Below are 23,722 nucleotides of genomic sequence, written 5' to 3'. Positions count from 1 at the left end.
GTGATACCAGAATTGTTATATATATCCTGGGGTGTGGTACATTGGTCAAACTAAAAGGGCTGTGAAGAAGAGGATTATGGAATATCTCAGTGACATAAAAAGGGGCAGATTGGAGAGTCCAGTTGCTCAACATCTTTGCACATATCATGAAAGTTCTGATTCTTCTCTTTTTTCAGTGTTAGCCAAGCCTTATTTTTGTCAGGGGGAAGATTTTGTAGATAAACTGGTTCAACTGGAAACTAAAAGTATTATTAATTATGGCACTTTATATACTAAGGGATTAAATTTAGATATTAATTTGAATGTTAGCTGAATTTTCTTGAAATAATTATCATATCACATTGGAAGAGAAACACACACACACATATATATATATATATATATATATATATATATATATATATATATATATATATGGGTCTACTTCTATTCACTGACTCCCATTTCGTCGAACTTTCATTTCACTGAAACTTCATTACATCGACAAGCATTTTAGGTGGGGGGCTTCGCCCCCCACACCCCCCAATGTGGGGGCTGTGCCCCCCACACCCCCCCTACAATATATATCAACTCCAGGGTCGCACAACATTGGGGAAGGGGGCAAATGCTTGTCGATGTAATGAAGTTTCAGTGAAATGAAAGTTCGATGAAATGGGAGTCAGTGAATAGAAGTAGACCCATATATATATATATAGGAGTTGGTCATGTTTTTTGTAGTTATCTCTCTATTAGTATATGTCTATATTGACATAAGTCTGTGGGAAGTATTTATCTAGTAGGTAGGAAGTATATTTCATATTTATTATATATTATGTACTTTCTTGTTTTTATGCACTTATACATATCTGATATTGTGCAAGAGATGTATAATTAAGGTAGGGAATCTTATGCATACACTGACTTTGAACAAACTGACTGATTGTTTGATTAATTGAGAATGTGCAACAGATTATTTAATTAAATGGTGTATAAACCTCAAGCTGTTTGAGTGTAAGATTATACCTTGAAGGCGAAAGCCGAGGTACCGGATGCACCAGTAAAGCTTTTTTCTTTATTTCTGGTGTGGAGTGTGGAGTGTGTTTTTTGTTATTCATTTCTGTTTAACTACAGTCCCATAACACTGGCTAAAATCATGGAGAAGAGCATTCATAAACAACTTCTGCACTATCTCATTCAGAATATACTGTTGACTGACTCTCAGCATGGCTTTAGACCTCATCATACCACCACCTCAGCCCTCCTTTCTTTCTCTAACATCATTAACCAAAACCAGAATAACAACAAATTATCTTCAGCCCTCTTTCTGGATCTTAATAAAGCTTTTGATATGGTCAACCACCAACTATTCATCCACACACTGAAAACCATATCCTTAGACAACCAAGCTCTCCAATGGTTCCAGGCCTATCTAAATGATAGGCAGCAAGCCATAGTATGGCAGGACAAACTTTCATTCCTGTTACCTAATACCATAGGAGTACCCCAGGGCTCTATATTAGGACCCCTTCTCTTTTCAATCTTTATTAATGATCTCCGCATAGCCATCCCAGATGCTACCTGCATTCAGTATGTGTATGACTCCATTTTGATATGCTCTGACACCTCCATAACCCAGAATACATTTAATATAGTTGAAAACTGACTCTTTCATCATTGCTTGATCTTAAAAACGAACAAAACCAAACTACTATTTTTCCTGCCCACTCGTAAATCCTCTGCACTATCCTTTACCATAAAATCTAATAATGGTACCATCATCTCCCCATACCCCTACAGAAAACTCCTAGAAGTTATTGTAGATAACAGTCTTAGATTTGACATGCATGTCAATCAAACCCTTAAAACCATTAATAAAAAACTCGGTTCACTATACAGGATTAAACCTTTCCTATCTCCATCTGCTAGAACAGCCATTGCCTGCTCTCACCTACTTTCTACCCTTCTTTATGCCTCCCCTTTGCTTACCAACCTTAATAAATCTGATCTTAGCAAAATTTCTAGCTGTTATAATCACATTGCTAGATTTGTCACTGGCATGACCTACAGGACACACCACTGCCTTAATCTAAATCACCTTGGATGGATAGAACTGCCAAGCCTACTTCAGTTTAACTAGCTTATAGTGGCATATAAAATTCTCAAACATCCAGCTAACACACCAGCACTTGAAAACATAATCATCCCATACAGCAACCTCAGTTCACTTTGCTAGTCTAACAGACTGCTTGTACAAATAGTCAAATCCAATAACTCAGCCGGTAACTTTCTATTCGCAAACTCTGTTGGTAAAACTTGGAACTCCCTCCCTGCTAACCTTACTCTAATAACTTCCTTAGCCCAATTCAAAAAAAGTCTCAAACTCTATTTTAAATCACACTGGTTATGTCCATGTTCTAGCCCTGACTAGCTTCTTACACTAAAATTGTGTGTTAAAAATCCTTCATGGTAACTCTAGCTGAGTAAGAATTTTTATGTATATAACCTCATTTAATTATTTATTTGATGTGAATGTATAACTTGCCTGTCTTAAACAAGTCTGCAAAAGGATGTTTTATCATGTTAAATATTATATGTAATATTTTTCTGTATGTACGCTGGAGCTTTTCTCCCAGGGCCCCCGCTGAAAATGGATATGTATCCAGTCGGACTATCCCAGTCAGCAAATGTAAAATAAAATAGAAAAAAACATAAAATAAATTAAAAGAAAGCTGTCTTACTGTCTTACAAATTTGCAGACATTGCTGTCTGTATCAGCAACGGTCTTCTGCTTTTGTGCAATGAACTTTGTAAATGCAATATGTGAAACATTTTATAAATTAACTTCTGCCAGACTGTTTATCCAATTCATCTCAACACATTCTTGAAGGTCCCTAAATGCCCTTCAAAGTATGAAGACAAACTGCATGCCATTACCACATTGCTAATTATGACAGACTGTTGCTACACTTGACAGATGACACTCATAACAAGGATACAGGTTTCTCATACAGCTTGCCTGTACAACGTGCACACAGAGACTAAACCTTATCAGTAGCCCTTTCAAACAGAACAACTTTTTCATTAATCTTGTAGCTGCCAAAGAAAGAAAATAACAAAAAAGTAGTTAATATACCTAATGGGCGTCTAACTTTTTTCTTGCTGTGGTTTCATGCCATGCATCTAGTTTGTCTGTCTTTCAGGCATATGTAGAATTTAGTAGTCATCTACTAAAAGATATGGATTTTATACAATATTTATTTATTTTTTTTCATATTATGCATTTGTGCAGAAGAAAATAAGCCAGTGTTTCAGCTTGATTGAAGTTGCTGTTCTGTATGATCCCACTAAATAAAATAATATAGCAATAACCCACGCTGTGGTAATGCTAAATTACCACGGTTGGCGTGGTTTGGTCCCGAGGCGCCCGAGGACCAAACAAAGCCAACCGTGGTAAATTTAGCATTACCCACACCCAGAAGTGGTTATTGCTATATCATGACATTATTTAAGAAAAGAAACTGTTACTTTTCTTAAATAATGGCATAGTATAATGCCTGTTTACTGCCCTTCCGCAGATGTCTGGCATCCGGCAGTTCTGATGTACTGCGCGCCTGCGCGTACATCAGAGTTGTGGCAAAGCAACGGAGAAAGCAAGATCTCCGTTGCTTTTTTTAGTGTCTCGCTATGTTAAATGAGTTTAATATAGCGAGACAGTTTTAAAATAAGCAATGGACATCTCCGTTGCTTATTTTAAAACTGTCTCGCTATGTTAAACTCATTTAACATAGCGAGACACTAAAAAAAGCAACGGAGATCTTGCTTTCTCCGTTGCTTTTTTTTAAACACTGTCTCGCTATGTTAAATGGGTTTAACATAGTGAGACAGTTTTAAAATAAGCAACGGACATCTCTGTTGCTTATTTTAAAGCTGTCTCGCTATGTTAAACCCATTTAACATAGCGAGACAGTGTTTAAAAAAAACGAGTTATACTAATGGAAAAAAGTCTGGGCGACCGGACCTTTTCCTTTAGTATAACTCGATTTACAACGGGCACGCTGGCCAATCAGCGTGCACGTTTTGGGGGGATCATGGTATAATATCATATTATGCATTGGTGCAGAAGAAAATAAGCCAGTGTTTCATTTTGATTGAAGTTGCTGTACTGTATGATCCCACTAAATAAAATAATATATTTTCAATGAATTTGGAGAAAAAGGGAAGTTACATGCTTCAGAGGGTACATTAATTTAGGCAAACTCTGTTAATATAAATGATGCAGACTGCACATACCTCACACGCAAGCTTGATAACAACTAATTTGGTAAAGCGGATAAAAGTAATTTCTAATTCTAGTAAAGCCTTTAAAGTATTTGGCTGAATAACAAAATATGATAACTTGGTTCAAATACCATTATTCTTCTCAATCTAGTTAATCTTATGTCCAGGCCATCTTGTTCAGCGTCAGCCAAGCTGAATGCACCTTTACACCTCTTGATGGGGCAGCCATCCTGCAACAAAATAAACCAAAATTTTTTTTCAGTGTCAGCAGACAAGCAATTAGTCTGGCCAATACTGTTTAACTCTGCAACGCTACCTCTTCATCAATGGGAAGTAGTAAATGCCAAAAATGTATAAGTGTGGGGTTAGTGCAGATTATGGCTAAACCAGCAAGAATCTTGACCCTGGATATATGAACACAAAAAGTATACCCACATAGAAAGTTAAGGAAACACCCAATTTCAGTCTTCAAAAGCCCATTTTTTAACACCGTTAAAAAATTTAATAATATTACAGACTCCAACGCTTCTTATCACCATCATCATATACATGGATAGCATGGATTGTCAAGACAGGCATTCTTCTCCACTGTTTACTGGGCTAGCACTACCTACCTTGTAATAAATCCCTGTGCAGTTTCTCAAAAATCTTGCCAATCTTTATAACTGCTCTTCAGACTTCGCTGGTAGGTTGATGCCACTCTTTCTGCTTAGGGTAAGTGGTCATTCGCTTGTATAATGTCATTGCCAAAAACCCAGGAGTCTGCAGTAAAGAGAAAATTGGCACTGAAAACCTACATGAATTTTCTTTAAAACTATAAAACAAGTTACCTGCAAAAATGTTTTTCCCATGCAGTTGGGAATGGGTAGTTAAAACAAACTGTCACAGAAGTCCCTAGTGATTACTATTGTTTATATTTCTAGAATTTTATTGTTTTATATTCTTCAGCAATGTTATTTCTCACTGTCTACCTTTGCTATCTATCTATCTATATATATATATATATATATATATATATATATATATATATATATATATATATAGGCTCCTTATGTTATTAATTCTTGAGACCATAACCCTCTTAAGCATTTGAATAAAATTTTAACATTAATTAACATTGCCTCTTATTGCGTTCTGCAGAATACCGTCATATCAATAACATGACACTGGGATACATTCCATAGCAAGTCCACTATTTATAACATACATGTTTTATTAATACTTTTTCACATTATGCCTCTCTCTTTATTCTGTAATCTACTCCTTTACTTGCCATTTATTACAAGCAATCAGCTTCTGACTAATAAAATGGTAGGTATAAAAGTCTCTGATTCATTCTCCTTGCTTTGCTGTTTTCAGAGGTACTCTTATAGTGTTGTAAAGATACAACATCTATATTTGAACTACCTCTAACACTTATAGAGACATAGTAGACACACACACACACACACACACACACACACACACACACACACACACACACACACACACACACACACACACACACACACTGGATGCAACTTTGATCATAAAGGCACAACCATCTGCTGTTTACTAACTTCTCTAGGTATAAGTGCGGTTTGTAGGATGGGGGGATTATTTACATCATTTCAGTGTACTTCAATACTGTCTTCAAAAATGAATGGTTCATGGATGATCATGCTACTTTATATTCTGCATAATAAAGTGCACATACTATAACATATTAAGCTACAGGTGAGGTGTATCACCTTGTTAAAGATGCATTAGTGCTTCCTAATCAATCATTGACTGTATTAGAGTGATATAGTGTATTTTGGTTATGCATATAGCTGTACATATCTTCGCCTCACAGCAAGAGGTTCTCCGGTTCGATCCTCGGCTGGGGTGCCTTCTGTGCGGAGTCTGCATGTCCTCCCTGTGGTCGCGTGGGTTTCCTCCGGGTGCTCCGGTTTCCCCCCACATCCCAAAGACATGCTGCAGGTGGATTGGACACTCTAAATTGGCCCTAGGTGTGCATGTGAGTGTGCCTTCTGTGGAAGGTTGGGCGCCGGGCTGGCAACTCGACACCGTAAAACTCCACTGCCATTCAATGTGCGGACAAGGTGATCCGCTGTGGCGACCCCTAACCGGGAAAAGCCGAAAGAAGAAGAAGATATAGCTGTACATATCTTCAATATATTATATTTAGCTTCCTATAAAATAGAATCTAACAGTGTTGCATTCGATGAGAGTTCATAATCCTGGTATGCGGCTTCTGTAATTGTATTTCTGAATCGCAAGTTATAATGCCCAAATTTCAGTGATTTTTTTAAAAGAAGAAATCAACAGATACACTAATTCAGATTGCTTTTTTTTTCTGTATGTGTCTGTCTATTTGCCTGCCTGTCTGTGAGACACACTTTTGTAGTGTGGGAAGTTGAGTTAGTATAACTGTCTTTTGATAGAGTAACGTGTGGAGAATCTCCACCCTTTCAGATGCTACATGAGTCTTGTTGGGGGGGCAGCACTGAACATAATACTTCAGTACAGGCATGAAGCTTATGGATGCAGGCATGCAACATATAGATGTTGGTAGGGTTATCTATTTTGTATGGTGAGCAAAAACAGCATGGTGTTGGTCTTGGCTATAGGTGTAGTATATTGAGTATGTACACATATAAATATGGTAATGTCAAGCTACAGGATGTTGTGTGCTATTTGATGCAGTTTATAGTAGCTGTCTGGGTAAACATCTCATGAAGGCTATTAGCTTATCTACAGTATCTGTACAGTTTTTATGGGTCATTTAAAAAAAAAATATCTAGATGTTTGTCATGTCAGAAATGTATAGTATAAATACATTTGCTAAAATATCTGTATACATTTACATTTGTTTACCAGGAAATTCTAGTTGGGAAATGTACCCCCTCCCCCCTTTTCAGTGTATGCCCGGGGAGAAAAGCTGCATGGTTACATATACAAATTTACTGGGACATTGTGCAAAACATTTATTAAAGCAAAAGTATTTATAAGGTTTTATTTAATGAAGAGAGAGTTGTTGTGTCTTTCAGCTTTTCCCGGTTAGGGGTCGCCACAGCGGAACTCCGGTCCGCTAATGATTGGCAGTAGATTTTTACATGTTGAGTTGCCGGCCCTGATGCACAACCTTCAACGAAGGTAAGCCCTTTCACACATGTCTCCACACAGAAGATGCTCTAGCTGAGAATCAAGCCGGACAACATCTTACTGTGAGGTGACAATGCTACCGCAGCACCACCACCGCAGTTTGAGAGTGTGATATATGGTTGTATAGTGAAAAGGACAGCTTGGGTAAGGATAGGAAAATGATTGGTGTGAGATGAGAGAGAGCTGTTTTTATGAGCTAGGAGCTGAGTTAGCGAGGAATGTATAACAGAAGGGGCTAGGCTTGTATAGGCCCTAGGGCCAATAGCCTAGTACCTACCTATGAACCTATATGATTGGATGAGAAATAGGAAATTCACCTCGGGGACCACCTCTGTGGCTCTGCTTGACAGGGCCACAGGAAAATAATTTTCTTGGGTGGCGAAAGCCAGGGTACCTTTTTGGCTAGGCTTATATAGGCCCTAGGGCCAATAGCCTAGTACCTACCTACCTATGAACCTGTGAACCTATAACATTTTTGTGACCCTGCATGCTGTATAATAACCCTGATTTATAATTTCTTAGCTTTCTGAATAGCTAACAAACATGTTATGGTTTTACCTCCTTAACCTCAATTTCCAAGTTAACTCAACACAAGTAATTAGTGGAACAATATCAGTTGCTGAGATATTGCCTTCTTTCATTTTTTTCAATTTTTAAAAATAATAAAAATTATGATTTTAAATCTATGAAGAACCACTGTGGTAACTTTGAACAAGTTTAGGGATAAATGCTGCATTATACCAGATTAATGAACTAATAAAATACTTAACCCAAACTTTTAAAGAAAAAAAATGACCTTAAAATAAATGTACAAATAAGATACTCCTTTTGTTTCTGGTCACATAATAACAAGCCATGTCTCACCAATCCATGACCTGTTACTCAATATCTTCAGCACTGACATATTTATTTTTATCTAACTTATTTTGTTCACTGCGCAAGCAAAATGGTCCATATACTCTTTACCACTATGACTGAGGTGACAAAGGCATGACTCAGGTAACAAAGGCATAACTCAGGTGACAAAGGCATGACTCAGGTAACAAAGGCATGACTCAGGTGACAAAGGCATGACTCGGGTAACAAGGGCATGACTCAGGTGACAAAGGCATGACTCAGGTAAAAAAGGCATGACTCAGGTAACAAAGGCATGACTCAGGTGACAAAGGCATGACTCAGGTGACAAAGGTAATGGCAGCAATAAAAATAAATAAAAAAACTCTATTTGCAAACAGGCAAACTTGCTTGTTAACTACTTCAGTCAGTTGACTAAAAATGAAACATCCCAGACCAATAAAGGCAAGAAACAAAGACAACAATAACATTGAAAACAAGAAAAAATCCAAAATTAACTCTTTCTTTCCTTCAAATTAACAATTTATTGCACATAGAGTGAACACTTTCATCTGTTCACATTCAAACTTCTTCAGAATAAGATGCCTGAATATGAACAAATGAAAGCACTCATTCTGTGTGTAATAAAATATTGGCTTAAAGGAACTGCACAGTGCATTTTGGATTTTTTCTTGTTTTTCTTTTGTTTTAATGTCCGGTGCTGAGTGTTTGCCCATTTTGTTAATATTTAGCAATAGCACTGATACAGAATGATCAGAATAAAACCAGAACATGCAAGGCAACTGAATACAATTCAAAAATGTAAAGAAATTATGAATCTAAATATGAAAACTGTAAAATGCAAATACATAGTGAAATGCAGGAAAACAGCATGTAATTACATACAAAACAGAATATTTACAGAGCAGAGAGCATTCAGATTAACATTTCAAGGCCAGACAGAGTAGATCTTAGGGTGTCCTGTACATCACTACTTTGATTGGAGAATGAATGTTCTCCAACAGGTTGTTAATGTACAGGTAATGCCCACTGAAAAATGAGTCTGTTGCTTCAATTCGGCATATTAAGCATTCATGGAGCTTGGACTGTAATGAACTTAATGGCTGCCATTATTTTATGCTCACTAAGCAATGCTTTTGCTGTTTAGTGGCTGTAAAGTTAAAAGATACAGAAATAGAAAAGTGTGTGTGTGAGTGTGTGAGTGTGGGGTTGCATGGATGAAAGTGAGATTCAGACCGATTGAGCCATTATTTTACATTTGCCAAGCAGTGCGTTTGCTGTTTTGAGATTGTAAAATTAAAAGAAACATTAAAAAAGAAGAAAGAAAGAAAGAAAGAAAGAAAGAAAGAAAGAAAGAAAGAAAGAGGGAAGGAAAAGTGTGTGTGTGCGAGTGTGTTTATGTTTCTGTCTGTTGATGTGAGTGTATACATATGAAAGCATAAGTGTGTTTGTATGAGAGAGAGAGAGAGAGAGAGTAAACCTCTCAACTTCTTACCTCAAAAAAATCTGGATAAACCCTAAAAGAAAGAGGGGACAAAGGCTCAAAAATAGGAACAGATTTTAAACATTGCTGTTATAAAATTTAAAAAGTTGCTAAAATAAAAGGATTTGTTTTTGCATGCATTTTCTTACAAGGTCTATATTGCAACACCGAAGTTTCATAACTTTGAGTGTTCTAATATCGACCCGTTTTCAACGAACGCTGAAAATATCGAAGAAACAAAAAAACAAATTTTTTCCTAAGGAAAGAATTTGGTTGTCCATTTCTGCTGCTTTGGTATTTTCAGCTCTGTGGTGGAAAGTTATGGCTCGGGTTCAGGTAAGTGTGCGATTGTGTGGACGTGAGGGTTAGGGCGGGGTAGGTGAGTTAGGGTTAGGGTGCGGGTGAGGTGACTGTGCAACAGTGACGGACCTTAGGGTTAGGGTTTGGGTTAAGGTAAGTGGATAGTTAGTGGTGTATGCATAGTTTAGTCTAGGGTTAGGTGTAAGTGTTTAGGTGTATGTGTGTAGATTGCTATTTGCTTGGTGTGCTTGTGTTGTGTGTATGTGTTTTGGAACAGCAAATTTTTCCCTAGGAAAAAATTTGCTGTTCTGTATGTTCAATGTTTTAAATTTTCAATTGATAGGGTTCGATATTAGAACACTCAAAGTTTTGAAACTTAGGTGTTCTAATATAGATCCTTCTTACAGAAATAAAGTCTGAAACTCAAATGCATGCCATTATTTAGTGGCTTCAATTCCCAATGATTTGCCAGTAAACCACAGATTTTATAAGTAAGGGGCCAAAAATGCAGGTAAATATCTGGACATTTTTTTCAAAAATCTTATATTTTGAGTGTAAAATACTTCCTCCAAAACCATTTACATATACTACAGCTAGCTTGAAACATTAGGCAGAGGAACTATTTTACATCAACAATATAAACAAATAATAATATAGCAATAAAAAAGTAAGAAAAAACACAGCAATTTTACAGACAATTCATTCTGTAAGCAGAAACAATGTCCTCCAGCCAGCCTCAGAACACCCCTGGCATGTGTTTTTTACACAGTAACACACGCCCTGCTACTGCTAGGCATTATTGCTTGTATAATATTAATCTTCTTGCATGAGAAGCCAGATTCAGAAAGATCCCAAATGTGAGTTGGAAGGCTACTGCAAATGGGCCCATTAACACAGTCTTGGAAACATGCTATTCAGATACACATTATCTGCTATGAGGAAAAACCTAATTATTAGCTAATTTGCATGTCACTAAATCACTTGCTGATTATTCCAAGTGCTAGCATGCTCTTGGTTCTTGTAATCACTGTCAGCAGTCCATTGATCTGATATAAAGACGTCCTCCTCATTCACCCCCCCACAAACACAAGCATGTAATCACAAACACAGACACTCACACACACTCACTCACTCACTGACACATCCGCATACCACTAAACTGCCCTGATCAAATAGAGCATCAACAATTTTGTCGCTTATCATATCCATGTACTTGACGCTGATAAATGTAGTCAGTTATGCCAGATATAACAGTTTCATACTTTATATTACTCACTTGCAGCTTCTTGTTGCAAAATATATTTTATTACTTTTTTCAGTGATTTAAAGTAATATTTAAAAAGCATCCACAGTGGCCGTCCTTTAACACCCCCTTTAGCACAACCCTCTTGATGTGTTGCTGCTGTTCACACTCTCTTTGGTGTTTCCCCTTTTTCAATCTTTCCTGTCTCCCCCTTTTCAATATTAAAGTAGCTGACGCAGTGTCTGCATAAGGATACTCTTATATAAAACATTTTAAACCATTTGACTTTTTTTTTAAATTAATAATAAAAGCTGTGCAGTCTGCTTCTTGTCTTAGGTCTTTTACATGTAATTGCACATAGCAGCATCTGTCCACAATATCCAAATACATAAAAAGAAGTACAAAGCATATAGCTTTCATGATTGGTATTTTGTACATACTTAACACTTAACTTTAGGTACTTTACAATTTTGCCAGAAGTCTGTCTGTTTTTAAAAATGCCTTTGCTTTTACTTATTCAGCAGGAATAACCTGCCCTTAGTTTATTTGAATAAATCCATAGCGCTGCTCTTCTCAGATAATTACTATATAGCTGCATAGTCTTGGACTATTAATACTAACCAAAAGATACAAATCACCAGATTTGGATAATATTATTGCAGAAATATAAAAAAAATATTATCCAATGATTTTATTAGTCTGTTAAAAAAGTTTAACTATCTGTTCAAGCAGGGATATTTTTTCTTCCTATAAGGATACACAACAAAGATCATAGACAGTGCTTATCATATAGAGTAATTTCTCTATTAAACACGGATAATAACATTACAAATGCATTAAAATAAAGTATGAATTATTTGATACATAATGATCAAAAGAAGTCCATATCAAATAGACAAACCCAGGATTCCAAGATGGCAATTATTAGTCTAGATATAGGAAAAGTGTTTGATTTAGTTGATTGGATATTCCTGTTTGAATCATTAGAATCCATCCTCAATCCCTTTTCCCATTTTTGCAGATGGGGATGGGGTGTCACTTCAACAGTAACATTCATCTTGAGCCAAGGTTTATACTGCCAGGTAACTAGCCCAGCCACGGTAGCTCATTCATACCACTAACTCACACCTATGGGCAATTTAGAGTGCCTAATCTACCTACTACATGTCTTTGGAATGTGGAAGGACATTAGAGCACCTGGAGGAAACCCACGTGACCACAGGAAGGATATGCAGACTCCACACAGAAGGCACCCCAGCCAAGAATTGAACTGGAGAACCTCTCACTGTGAGATGACAATGCTAACTGTTGCACCACCGCGGATGCAATGAATCAAATGATTCATGATTTGAATCATTGGACTGTCATTTTTTTCACATTATTCAAAAAAATATATAAGGATTATAAACCATATGTTGAAACTGGTTCCTTGCTTTCCCAAAGATTTAAATAAACAAAACAAAGCTGTCCACTTTTTCCCCTAATCTTTGCTTTAGTAATCAAACAATTTGCAATTTATATGAATAACAATGATAAATCACATGGCATAAAGATATGTCTCTATAAAATTTAACTATTTGCAGGTGATATTTTATTCACTGTTAAAGATACATAGAAGTTATTGTTATAAATAAATAATTTAGCTGCATTGTTTAAGAAAACTCAAAAAGATTTAATAATAATAAGAAAGAACTTTTAACAATAAATCAGAATTTATTTAGAATTTAGATAGAGGCTAAGAAGATATAACTTAACTTCATCTGAAAGAGTATTAAATATTTAGTAATACACATTTTAGATAATAAAGATTCAATTATAAAATAAAATTGCAGTAGCATTATATATAAAATTAAAATAATAAAAATAAATTGAATAATTTATTTTGTTTTAAATACAGATCAACATTTATAAAAATATATTAGTAGCAAATATTTCAAACATTGTTCAGTCAACTGCTCTCCTTCGAGAAAAGAAAAACTGAATAAATAAATTAGATACTTCTAAAGCTTTTAAGGCATCCACCAAACCCTAGAACTGCTTATATGAATAACATTAGACCATGGGATAGTAGAGTAGTAGCTTTCCCAGTATAAAAAGTTATGCAATGGATCTGATTTTTAAAACAATTGTATACTGGTTAGATAATTATTATGAAGCTCAGTGGAAATCCAGTCATGTTATTACTTGTGATAACTCAGAGTTGGTTTCATCTTCTTAAGACATTATAAGCAATAGAATGTTATGTATCATACAATTATTTTAATGGTTCCATTAACAGATTAACACATTCTAAATATGTTAACATTGCATTAAATATATTTACAAATTATAGATATAAATGATATTATTAAAATGGCTTTTTACTATCCTATATGTAATACAGCTGGATTTATTAAAAGTAATATTCCGGTATTGAGGTATTAAATTTAAAATACAAGAATCTTAAATAATAGTCCAATTTTTTGAATGGAGTAAACATATTATCAACTGTTAATGAGCAACTTTGACTTGGAAAATATCAGCTGGGTTTTTAATATAACAAGGAAACATAAAAATATGAAGTTTCATGACAAACAATGAGAAAACAATTTATCCAAAAATATTGAAATATTTTCTATAGTTATAACTAGTTGTAGAGATATAAACAGAGTGAAATATAACAGCCTCCTTAACTTATTCTCAAGCACTCAGCCTCCCTAACTTCTTCTCCTTCCTATTTCCTCTTGCAACACACTTGCCTACCTAAAATCCCTACTCAATTTCTCCCCTACCTATATAATCTTACTTTTCCTTCTCAATCTAAACATACTTCTACTCTCATATCACCCCTATCTACTACTTATTACTGTAACTCTTTTAATCAGTACTTCCAAACTATGCTGCATTACCTCCATAATCCAATATCTAAATCAATGTTTATAATTAGTTTGTTACTGATAAACCCAAGTATAAACCTGCAATGTCTTGTCTGTATTTTACTTGTTTGTGTTTAATACTATTTTTATTGAAGACCCATTTTAATCTTGTCAGTATTCAATATAAATTCTATTTTGAACATTATTAATATGTTCCTAACAACTGTTACCCAGAACTTTAATCCAAATTCTTGATTTGGTACCATAAGTACTATATTGTATAAATAAATGTGGAGGTTTTCTCCCAGGTCCTCTGCTGAAAAAGGGCTATCAGCTGAATTGGAGAAACCCGTTCAACAAATGTAAAATAAAATTGAAAAAATAAATAAAATAAAATAAAATTTATCCCATCCAAACTATACAAATTAGTATTAGACCTAGAAGTCACTGTTAACAATAGACATCATGATTTTATTAAAATATATTATTCAAATGAGATTGATAATGATAGTAGTAAAGAGTTGATTCTAAAATCTGTACATTTAACAATAACCACTATTTTTCAAAAGCTTTACATGGAAATGTTTACTTAGAACTTATATTGCATCCTTTAAAATCAGTATCATTTCTAACATGAATGAAATTACTTGTTGGAGACAAAGTTGAGAGGATGTGGAATTCAATGAAGAAAGTCTCTTCCATTCTGGAAGATTGTTGACCACTTTACAGAAGATTTGATTAATGAGGTTTGGTATGATTTTACCAATGGACTTTTATGATTGCATATTTCTTGCCTGGCAAGGTTACATAGCTGGGTGTAACACTGTCTGCTTGTAGTGGTAGGAAGTGCTTTTCAAAAATGCCATTCCTTGTCTTTGAGTTGTAGAAGAACTTTAGGATCATAGGTTAACCATTTGTTAGTTTTAGGTTTGCATTCACTTTGGATTACTGGGAAGCAGGGGTTTTGCAGGTCATTCAATACAGAGGTCAAGCAGCAGTATTAAGGTCAGATGAATTCAAAACTGGCAACCAGTCAATTAATGAGGGTATGCATTTAAGTTCTTATTCTCTGATTTATTACAGAAAGGTATGAGCTTTGAGGGGGTATGCTTACATATGGATAATGGATATGAAAAACTAATAGGGCAGTGGTCACTGAAAGGTGGTAGAAGGATGGTGATGTTTGAGATAAGAGAAGGTTTGTTAGTTAATATGATATCTAGAAGGGAGTGGTGAGATGTGTTCAGGTTGGGTCTAGTAGGTTGAGATATTTTTATTTATTTATTTTACATTTGTTGACTGGGATAGTCTAACTGAGCTTGGACCCTTTTTCAGTGGAGGCCCAGGGAGAAAATCTCCACCGTACAGTTATACAAGTAAACATTCATATGATTGTAGCAAATACAAAAATACATTAAAAAGTTTATACAATAAAAAGTGTAAACAGCAGTTCAATTACATTACAAGTATGAGATTCCAGTAAAGAGGCATTTTAACTAGCTAACAAGTACTGAGGTAACAACATAATTGGCAGAAAATGCATAAGAATTGTCATTGGTAGTCTATTATGAAATTCCTAGCAGTTTGTTTGATATGTTACAGTGAGAGTGCTGGGTAGCCTTGAAAAGGTAGTAGAAAAAGACTACAATTGGCAGAATTACAAAAAGCTAGGAATAGGAGGGCTATAGGGAGCAGTAGTTGATAATCACTGTAAAAGACAGGAGGTTAGTTTAGAAAGCATAGTTGGAAGAAAGGAAGTGGGAAAGAAAAGTGAGAAAGGAAAAGATAATGAAGCAAAGAGGGAAGGTTTCAGGTGGGATGATTGCAGTGACAGGTCCAGTTACAGTATAGGCAATTTTGGAGAGTTTTCTTGAATTCCTTAGCATGGGTAACATTTCTGAGGGTTGTAGGGAGTTATTCCATATGAGAGTGGGAAAGTAGCTGTAGAGTTTCTGACCACTAATTTTTTTAGGTTTATAAATCTGTAAGAGACGTTGGTCTGAGCTTTAGAGGGAGAGTGGTGGGTTAAAGAGGAGAATGTGATTATATCCTAGGGCAGGAGGAGCGCTTGCTCAGGATAGAGTGGATGAATGTTAGTCGAGTAAATAAGAGTTGGTAGGAAACTCTAGCCAGCCAAGTGTTTGGAGGGCAAGACAGTGGTGTGATTTTGTAGGCAGATTGGCTGCAAATCTATCTACTTTGTTGCAGATGGTTTCTAGTTTGGAAAGTAGAGAGGACTGTAAGTTAGTTAGTATTTGATAGCTGTTGAGGAGGTTAGGGAGAAGATAAGTTTGGGCAAGTAATATTCTGGAGTTGGGGGCAAGGAACCTGTTCCATTCTCACAGCACTGTGAGAGGCATAGTACAGCTAAACGGACAGTGTAACACTTTAATAAAATTCAATAAGCAAATGAATCAGGGTTTCTTGTAGCATTACTGAGATTTCTTAACTTTAATACCTTTTTTTTGTAAAACTGCAACACAATACAAATAGCAACATATCAGAATATATGCTATATACAGCACTTCTAAATACTAAGAATTACAACATACAAATTACGTGCAGGAGATGTGAATGCCAGGGCCTTGGAAAAGAAGATCATGACTGCACTTCATGAGGGCTAGAAAGGAAGCTGCTTTCTGACTGAGTTACATCCCTTCCGGAGGCTTGCTATAATGCTGTAAAACAAGTTAATCTAACTGTTATAAATAAAAGGCTACTAGATGGCAGCAACAGATCAAAACTGCTCAAACTGTACAACTATGATATAAACTGCCTGAATTGCTATGAAGGGCAGAATAGAACCTTTTGTTCCTATACAGTAGGCCAAGCTTTTGATGGGTATTCTAGATGTTGTGATGTACATGAAGGTCGAATTTAAGTTGGTCATTGATGATTACTCTGAGGAGCTTAGTGTGGGGTTCAACTGAGATTGTAGTGTTATTAAGCGAAGAGATTGTGAATGAGGATTTAAGATAGTTGAGAAGTTTGGGTAGGAAGAGAAGAAGCTTTGTGTTTTTAGGGTTTACCTATGAATTAGGTACATACCTTTCAACCTTTTAAATCAAGAAATCTGGACAAAGCCAAAATAATTGGGGACAAAGGATGAAAAATAAGGAAGAATTTTTAAATATTGCCCGTATAGACTTAGCAAGTTGCTAGAATAAAATGTGTATTACCTTGCATTTTCAAAAGGATATGAAGTCTGAAACTCAAATGTCTAAGTATTTAGTGAATTCATTCCTCACTGATTTGCCAGAAAACTACAAAAGTTATGAAGAACAAACCTAAAATATTAGGCAAAAATCCTGACATTCTCTGAAAATTGGAAAGTTGAGAGGTGTGTTTGGGTGAGGCTGAACTGCATTACAAGATGATTTAGGTGATTAGAAATGAGACAGAACAGGCTGAGATTGAAGTCTCCAAGTATGATGAGATTTTGGATGTTAGTTCTGGAGGAAGTTATTTCTTTTAATAGGTTATTTAGTTTGGGGAGCGAGGAAAGAGGTGGTAGATATGCTTTAGTGAGATGTAGTATGGTATTCCTGTAGGAGGGGAATGGATATATAGCTAATTAAAATAATTATTTGTGTTAGTCTTTCTTTGAATAAGTAGTTGGACATTTAAGTAAGTATTAAATAAAGGGAGAGTTGCAGTTCCTTGTCTTGTGCCTGGTTTGGGGAGAAAAAAATAGTTATAACCAGGGAAAAATTAGCTAAAGAAGGATTGTTAAGCCTTAAACCCAAGATTCTGTGACAGCAACTAAACTGGGCGTATATAAGGAAATGAGGGCATTAATGTGGTAAATTTTGTTTGTTATACTTTGTGCATTGCTTAAGTTATGGGAGAGTGCAGATGGACCTGGGTAAGCTATGATATTACTTCAAAGAAGCAGTAAGAGTAAAATTGGTGAAAGTTTATATAGATGTTTGGACAGGTGCAGGAGCAGATTATTAAATGATAAATTAATGGGTGTGTATATATACTAGTTTATATATATATATGTCTACTTTAAATGGTCGACTCTTCAGAAAGTTGACGTGCATATGGCCGAGACCATATGATCGATTTTTGAAAAGCTGATCATGTAAAATAAACACATAACACACAACAAACACTTACCTTTCAACTGTTAGCAGGGGGCAAGCCCCCCAGCACCTCCTGTGGGGGGCTCCACCCCCCCAACACCCACTGTAACTTAAATATACCAACTCCGAGATCGCAATACAGTGCGGAAGAGGACATTTTCCCATACCGCGCTGTACGGAGATAGTGGTTCCCCATGGTCGGCTTTTCGAAAGTCGATCTTATAGCCTCGGCAATATTAAAGTCGACTTTCTGAAAAGTCGACCTTGTGATGAAGGGGGCCCATATATATATATATATATATATATATATATATATATATATATATATAGGGTCTATGTTATAACAGTCAATGATCAAAAGATTGAATGCTGCTATATCAACCACAAAAGAATTAAAACAAAAAAGAGCGAACAGCCAGAACAGTGAATTTTTTCCCAGGGAAAAAAATTTGCTGTTCCCAAAAAAAAAAAAAAAAAACACTAAACACTATTTTAAGTGGGGGGCTTCACCCCCCCCCTACTTAAATATACCAACTCCGAGATCACACTACTGTGCTGAAAACAGCAAAGTGACGGAAGTGGCCAAGCAACTTCTTTCCCAGGAAAAGCATTTGCTTAAAAGCCACTTCATCATGTTGCGTTTTCAACATTTACAATTTGACGCATTCGACATAATGCATCTTCGTTCTTCTTACAGGAACCCTATATATATATATATATATATATATATATATATATATATATATATATATAAATATATATATATATATATATATATATATGTGTGTGTGTGTGTGTGTGTGTGTGTGTGTATATATATATGTGTGTGTGTGTGTGTGTGTGTGTGTGTGTGTGTGTGTGTGTGTGTGTGTGTGTGTGTGTGTGTGTGTGAATTAATTAACTGAAGTAGTTAGAGTGATATGGTAGGATATGGTAACAGAGGGAAGATGGAAAATATGTATGGGATGCTTAAGTTTGAATGAACAGAATATAGCATGGTAGTACTAAAATGAACTGTTTGAAGTAAGAGAGCACTTGTCAAAGTGAATGAGTACTATGGTAGATATTGTTTGGAGGGTACTAGTGGGTGTTAGCAGGAGGAGCAAAAGTAGGTAGTCAAGAAAAAATGTGGAGTAATTTCTGTGGTAAAGAAAAAAGTACACAATGTTATATGTTACAGTTGGAAGGAAGATAAAGCTAGTTACGAAGAATGCTAGTAGTTGCTTGAGTTTGAGAGTGGCCGCTGGGATATGTGTTTTTAAGGAAGTGGTATTATGCTGGAAGAAGATGGTGTGGAAAGGAGGAAATAAATGTAAGTGGGTGTGGGAGAGGAGCAAAGTGAGCCAGAAATCACATGGAGTGTGTCAGTCAGCCTGCATGCCATCAGTAAGAATGTATTGTAAACTGATATGTAAGGCCAGCTTTATGTTCCAGCAAAAATAACAGAAAAAATATTTTTAAGTATTAAAAAAACAATATTACTAACTAGAGTTAATTGATTAAATCAGAATGGACGGGGACACAGCTGATTTAATTGAGTAATTATAAATAGTTTTATTTAAGCCCATAAATGTTCCAAACACTTGAGAAGTTGACAGGAAAATCGATGCAGAGTAAAATTTCACTTGCAGTTTAGTAAGCCTTGGCAAGGTCAGGCAGTTAATAAACTGTTTAGAACTTCCAATTACATTTGAATCTGTACAACAGAAGGGCAGCAAGTACCTTGTGCAGTTATTTAATTATTTGTTAACTCTGACAAATACTGTACTTGCTCCTTTCGAGTGTATAATACAGAAAAGTTCCAGAATTATTCAGGATACAATGGGTTTGCAGTAACACAAGGAAAGCCTCAAATTCAAACAGGGTTTGGCCAGTCTGTAATACAGATCAAATCAATAGTTATAACTAGGAAAGTATAACAATTGAAAAAATTATCACAACTATTACCTAAAACAGTAATCAAAACTAATTATCAGACTTATATCAAAAGGGAGATACAAGCAGATAACAAAATGTGTGCGTGTGGTGGGGCACAGGGGAAAATTAGTGAGAACGTTTTCAGTTAATACAAAGGACAAAAAATAAGTAGAATAGAATGAGAGAGAGAGATATTGAAAGACAGTGGAGTAAGGAAATGTTCTATACCCAAAAATTAAATCATCACAAAAATAGTCAAGCAATAATGCCACAGCAGCTAGGAAAGAGGTTTGTTTAGAGCACAAAGGTTTATTAAAGCAGTTGCAACAGTTCCATTAGCAAAGTAGAAAATGCATTATCTATAAATACATATTACTAAAGAGGCTGAGACAACATATGTAGCAATACTGTAACGTAAAAGGAAAAGTCTAGTGTTTCCTTTTAAGTTGCACTTACTTCTTTAAGAATATACAGACACTTGGCTGAGTTACTGCCAGCAGGTTTGTACAATTTAATACAAAAAGATGGTCAAATATAGTCCAAGCAGACAGTGTTTGACATTAGAAAAAGTGAACTTGGTGTTGGTAATGGGCACAGAATCAACCTCAGGGAAGGAATACCTGGAAGGAGAAAATGAAAAATGTCCCTAAGAAATAAATCCGCATAGATGTACCACTGCAGAGTGTTTCCCAGCTGTATAAGTCTAAACTAAAGGTACTTACAGTATTTTTGGTTAAATATTACACATTTGCATAAACTGCATTTTTTATTTGCAAAACAGAATATTCACACAGAATTCATCAAGGTAAATATTTCATGGCTGAACAGAGCAGATCTTAAATAAGAACAGTACTGAACTTCTTACTTGATGTATCAAACAGGAGAGTAGTTCAGAATAAAGAAAAATCAATTCTGCATTGCCTCAAACAATGGATTTTTAATGAGCCTGTGATAATGTGAGGTACTACCAGCTAAGAAGTAAGGCAGTGGATGTGTAACATATGCCAGCATAGCTACCCGGAGTTTTGTAAAGAACTATATTTCATTTGTATAACAAACTGATTTGTACAGGAGCTTGTGTTGAAAATGCATTTGTAAAGCTGCTTGTGTTTAAATGTACCAACAGTGGGCCCTGCTGGACAGAAAAGGAAAATGCACATATGACAGACTGTATTGTCACTGTTGAAATGAATATATTCTAACAGAGGATACTGGAAAAGAAGAGATTAATCTCAGTGCAGCTAACCTTGAAAAGTAATCTGAAATTAAATTACATTGTTTAGACCAAAAAGATTGTATCTTACAGTTCTTATTGCAGCCAGAGACAACATGTCTGTGAAAACCAGGACTAGGAAACCTACTGTGTTGTCCTTGGGGTGAACTAATTGCTACCATGGAAGGATGGAAGTTTTTGAAATGGTTTTATAGCTTCCAGATGCTATAAATAATTTTAGCAAAGCTGTATGTGTGTGTTTTATGACACATATGTGCTAGATTCTGTTTCAGTTTCTAGTGAAGAGGGCAATGTGGTAACCAGACATCAGATGATCAGATGTATGTAATGTCATTCTTTAATCCAGTACTGAAATGATGTTTTAATACTAGATGAGATAGAAGTCTCAGGGCCGTCTGTTTTCGAAACTTGACAAAGAAGGACCACTCACTAACTTCATCTTGCCTTGCTTTAGTAAGTGAACTAGTGACCCTGCTCCAAGTAGACACACACACACACACACACACACACACACACACACACACACACACACACACACACACACACACACACACACATACACACACAAACACACACACACACCTCTGGTAAAGGCTGGTACAGATTTTCCAGCTATGCCCCTCTGGGCAGACTATAAGGTAGATACTGCCACCAGAACAATCGGTCAGAAAAATATAGTGAAATTAGTTAAATATTGTTTTTCTGTATCTGTGTGAACGTTTTCATCTGTGTTATTTTTATTATTAAATATATTTAAATTTTTCATTGTAGCTGGTCTTTTAGAGAATATTTTCACCCTTGAGTGTACTTATATTTAATTGGTGACATTGTGGTCACTCCTGAAATCCTTGTTGCATTGGTTAAATACTACCATTTATATTAGTATTAATTTTACTCAGTATAATTGGCTTTGGAGTGTTCTGGTGGCAGTATATAATATATAATATATAATATATAATAATGTAAATGCACTCTTTCCAATAGGTGCTGGTGGGATCTTTTCATCCACTTGAGCTACAACCAGTTCAGGCAGATGGGGCCTTCAATTAATATCTCATTAGGAGGATGCTATGCTCAGGAGTGCAACAGCTCTTTATGGTGCACTGCAGTGTGAACAATCAATCTACTTGGTGTTGGAATAGAACTTTCAGCCTTCTGCACCAAAGCAAGTGTATCATCTATTGTGTTCACTGCCTGAAAATGTCACTGTATCTCACTTTATAAATCTCTACATAGATATAGATATGGATACATGCTACTTAAATATACCAACTCCAAGATCACACTACAGTGGGGAAAATGGCAAATTCTGAGTTCCATGCTATATGGCGATCTCCATAGAAAGTGTTTGGAGTTCCAAATTTTGGCCATATGGTCTCAGCCATATGGTCTTTGGAGTTTTAGAACTTCAGTCGACAGTGCATGTAGTAATATATGTATCGACAAAAAAAGAAACAAAAAAAAAACACACACAGTGTCTTACAAAAATTTGAGTTTATTTAGCAGACCATCATTCAAATATTGTAGGCAGCAAACCCTGTTTTTCTCCTAACACCAGGAGCTTCATCAGTGCATATAACTATGAGCCCCACTTTCAAATTTACAGATAAAAAGGTGGGGAATTCCAAAACTGAAAGGAGATAAATTTAAATGGATACAGTACAAATATATAAATATTTAAAATATGTATGGTAATGCAAAAATATAATAAATACATAAAGAATGATAACCAGTTGAAAGCAGAACATATAAATATATAAGTACACATATTATATTTTAGCAACAGCATATATATGAATTATATAATTTCATTTAAACCCTTTTCCTGACTAGCATATAATAAAATAATCCATTTTTTCCTTCTTATGTAAAATATGTAATTTAAAAAAATTATTGGTACCGTGGTAGCATTGTTACCTCACAGCAAGAGGTTCTCCTGTTCGATTCACGGCTGGAGTGCCTTCTGTGTGGAGTCTGCATGTCCTCCCCGCGGTCGAGTGGCCTTCGAAAGACATGCATGAATGGGCATGCCTTCGCTGAAGGTTGGGCATCAGGCTGGCAACTCGGCACCATAAAAATCGACTGTCAATCATTAGCAGACCGGAGTTCCGCTGTGGCGACCCCTAACCGGGAAAAGCCAAAAAGACAAACAATTAGGAGATGATGAAGCCACCCTGTCAGTTCCTATAAATCTAAAAATTGTGCCTAGGTATTCTATTTTGTGTCTAACTAAAGTAGTTATGTCCCTAGTGCATCTAAAATCACTGGTATGTAATAACATTCAATAGAAAAAAGTAATTAATTCATAGATCTTATAAACTTTGGACATATTCATGGATGTAA

General features: G+C 35.6%; 1 protein-coding gene across 1 annotated transcript in view; it reads right to left on the bottom strand.

The window, feature by feature from the left end:
* LOC122807745 (G-protein coupled receptor 22-like) overlaps positions 1 to 23,722 on the bottom strand; it is a 158,822-nt gene that overhangs the window by 17,300 nt on the left and 117,800 nt on the right. The window contains exons 2-3 of the mRNA XM_044078733.1: positions 4,872 to 5,019; positions 4,389 to 4,487 (exon numbers count right to left, since the gene is read on the bottom strand). The gene's annotated coding sequence lies outside the window, so the exon portion shown is untranslated. The remainder of the gene's footprint in view (positions 1 to 4,388; positions 4,488 to 4,871; positions 5,020 to 23,722) is intronic.

This window comes from Protopterus annectens, chromosome 7.part1, assembly GCF_019279795.1.
Source record: "Protopterus annectens isolate FY-2018-M chromosome 7.part1, PAN1.0, whole genome shotgun sequence".
NCBI classification, from domain to species: domain Eukaryota; kingdom Metazoa; phylum Chordata; order Ceratodontiformes; family Protopteridae; genus Protopterus; species Protopterus annectens.
This window is presented reverse-complemented; position numbering and strand designations above follow the sequence as displayed.